General features: G+C 43.6%; 1 protein-coding gene across 8 annotated transcripts in view; it reads left to right on the top strand.

The window, feature by feature from the left end:
• mpp7a (membrane palmitoylated protein 7a) overlaps positions 1-3,509 on the top strand; it is a 429,268-nt gene that overhangs the window by 84,736 nt on the left and 341,023 nt on the right. For 7 of the 8 annotated variants that reach the window (XM_043690509.1, XM_043690506.1, XM_043690505.1 and 4 more), the window contains exon 3: positions 454-544. The exons of the other annotated variant lie outside the window; for it this stretch is intronic. The gene's annotated coding sequence lies outside the window, so the exon portion shown is untranslated. The remainder of the gene's footprint in view (positions 1-453; positions 545-3,509) is intronic. 8 annotated transcript variants of the gene reach the window in all.

The following is a 3,509-nucleotide window of genomic DNA, read 5'->3' as shown; positions in this document are numbered from 1 at the left end:
TTGTGGCATTCCACTGGTCACAGGCCTCCAGTCTGAAAAACAATCCTCCACCGACTCTCCCTGTCTTCTGCCTTTGAGCCAGTTCTGTATCCAAATGGCCGGTTCTCCCTGTATTCCGTGAGACCTAACCTTGCTAATCAGTCTCCCATGGGGAACCTTGTCAAATGCCTTACTGAAGTCCATATAGATCATATCTACCATTCTGCCCTCATCAATCCTCTTTGTTACTTCTTCAGAAAACTCAATCAAGTTTGTGAGACATGATTTTGTTAACTCAAATTGATTGCAAAAATCCCTCCTGTGATCTTTTTATTAAACATATTAATTCTTATTCCTGGATGACAAAAGGTTCTGAGCAAAATAATTAATTGAGCAAAAGGAGCTTTCATTCGTTTTGTAATTAAGTACATGGACAGAATTTGATGCATCTTTTTCTCATTCTCTTCAAAACAGTGTATCAGAAGTCAGGTTGAAATCGCAGAACCTATTTACTCTTCACCTCAACATTTGCATTTTCTGTGTCTCTGTGCATCCATGTTTTCAGGTACAGTATCTCCTTTGCAATTTACATGTAGCAACAGACTTTTGAAGTGAAGTTATTACCACTTGTACTTCTCGTGGGGAGGAGGGAGGAAAATGTATGCCACTGAGATATTATGCAACTAGTATTTAAAGTCAATTAATTTGTAGTCAATTTGAAATGCGGTTTTGTTTTTCTTGGTCGAAAAATAAATGTCTCCTGCAAGGAGCATGATGTTTGTCTTCTCAGTGAATGAATTTTTTTTATCATAAATGATTCACTGTTTTAACTGTAGTTTCACAGTACTATTCCTGTTATTCTTAAAGATTCTGAGGTTTTACAGTGAGTTGAATTATTAGTAGAGTGTGCATTTAATGAAAGTTGCACGTGGGATTGAGGGATTGTGGTTCCCACCTTTTACCATCTGCCAGAAACTAAACTGCACCGGTGATCTAAACACTTGTGGGTATGTGACCAGGTAAGAGGTTGAGAGTTCTGCAGAACATAACTGTCATGCCAGACTTCTCAAAGGTTGTCCATCATCAACAAGTCCTGTGATAGAAGTACCTTCATTTTGTCTGGATGAAAGAAGTTCCACTAATGCTTAAGAAATCTGACACCACCCAGGACAACACTGCTCAATGATCACACCATCCCCTTAGAATGACTACTAAATTTGAAGTCTGTCATGAAACCATGTCGCATTTATCGGTCTATTCGGATATACTTTGTATTCATTGTGTCAAAGGCCTTCAGCAGGTCAGCAAAGGAACAACGAAGTCCCACCTATTGCTTACAGCACTTTTCTTAGATATACTGAAGGATCCAGACCATGTCACAAATATCTCTTTCTCCTGATGAAGGGCTTTTGCCCGAAACGTTGATTTTGCTGCTCGTTGGATGCTGCCTGAATTGCTGTGCTCTTCCAGCACCACTGATCCAGAAACTCTTTCACCTGAGCCCATTTTGACTTTCCAGTGGCTTGGAATTATTTCATTATATGGGGAACTGCAGAAAAAGCTTGATTTATTTCTTTTGCTAAGGAGTATAGCGCCCTCTGCTGTCCTGTTGCCTCCATTTAGACTTTAATTTAGACCTGTACTTCAGGGGCTTTTAACCACAGTCATAGACTCATATTGTGCAGAAACATGACTTTCAGTTGACCATGTCCATGCTGACCAACAAACACCAAACTACTCTGAACCCACTTACCTGTACTTCGTTTATAGCGTACAATTTTAATTACTCATCCAGATGCTTCTTTGAGCTCAGAGCAGCAGCAGGAGAGGAACAGAATATAAATACACAAAGCCTCCAATTGTGGATGATGTCGTAGATGTTGGCATGCATTTGGTCAAGTTTTGCTGTCGTTACCCCTCTTGCTTTTTGTCTTGACCTTGTTTATTTCTGTGTGTGTGTGTGTGTGTGTGTCTCTCTCGCTCTCTCCTCATCCCACACCTCCAATCTGTCTGTCTTAGTGGATAATGGTTGGCTTGCTTTTTCTTTCACCCACTCCTGATGGTCATAAGGATTGAGTGTGAGAGTAGGCCATTCATCTGCTCAAGCCTGCTGTGCCATTCAATAAAATCATGACTAATGTGATAGGACCTGCATTCCCTTTAATCGCCTTTCTGGACAGTTTGTGGTGTGCTCACTTTGAAGTTTTTATGCAATACGATCCAACTAAGTAGGTTGTTTGTAAATTCAGATGTGTGTTAGGTATTAGTTTTTTAATTAAAAAGTTTGATTTTTAGCAATGAGCATTCTTGTTAGTAGCCCCCAATATCGTCTTTCATGATCGATTGAAAACAAGAGTCCAGAGCTTATATGCATTTAATGGGATATGAATAATTCTGCTAAACTACACCAAGTACACTTCTCTGAAGCTCAGAGATGGGTTTTAATCACCACATAGAATACATTTCCACTTCGGGAAGAAATGCGTCTCTTAATCACTAATAAAACTGAAGTAGGATGTGGCACAGTACCAAAGTCCCTTACAGCCTGTCAGTATTAAGTTCAAACTTCCTGGAAATTAGGAGCACCTGCCTTGATGAAGTTTTCCTCCTCTCTCTACAAGAATCTCAGGGAGTCCTTCTCCCACTGCAACTTCCAGGTCATTTCCTCTCCCCTGAAGGTCTTCAACCATGTCCTGAAACAAACTCGCTACTACAGCCACATTTGCTTCCTCAGTGCCTACCTCCGTAACCAACTCATCCCACACGGACTCCGGACCACCTTTAAACCAGCAGAGTTCAGACCCGAACAGGACAAACAGTACAGACTATGGATTCAGAAACACCAGCAACAGTTCTCCTTCAAGATCCTCCGCTCTACACATGCAACAATGCGCCGGCACCGAACCTCTCTCCAGTCAGCCCTGCCTCAGCTGAGAGCCACACTCTCTCAGAATTGCCAAGGACCCACTCTGTCCTACATCCTCAGGAGAATTCATACTCTCAAGAAACAGTATTTCAACACCATCTCAAACATCAAAAACTGCAAGTACAACAAACTTTTATCTACCCATCTCCATAACCAGCACTCAAACATTCCAGAAGATTCCCCTGGCCTCTGGAACTGCTCGGACGCCATTAGCCATGCGGCTGGTGCAGCTGCCACCCCCATGCTGATTGATGTCATTTCCGCCCCCCTCATGGCCACTCCCACAACCATTCCACCCCTCTTAATTCCTCATGCATCACACGTGACAACACCTCCGCCCCTCACATCATTGCTGATGTCACACGCTCAGTGACTTCCACCACCCTTACTGCCGTGTCTGCCACCAATTCCGCCCCCACCAATGCCACTCACCTGCATTCTGCTGACAGGCCCCCCACAGATCCCACTGCCACCATCCCCGCCCCCCAGAACCCTGAGGAGAACACCACCCCTGCTCATGACTCCACCCCATTTCCCCCACCACCACACCCACTCCAGTTACAGGCTGCACCCCCACTCCCAGTTCCACACCCACACCAGGGCC

Source organism: Chiloscyllium plagiosum, chromosome 5, assembly GCF_004010195.1.
Source record: "Chiloscyllium plagiosum isolate BGI_BamShark_2017 chromosome 5, ASM401019v2, whole genome shotgun sequence".
Classification (NCBI taxonomy): domain Eukaryota; kingdom Metazoa; phylum Chordata; class Chondrichthyes; order Orectolobiformes; family Hemiscylliidae; genus Chiloscyllium; species Chiloscyllium plagiosum.
The sequence above is the reverse complement of the archived record's forward strand: the minus strand, read 5'-3'. Positions and strand labels throughout refer to the sequence as shown.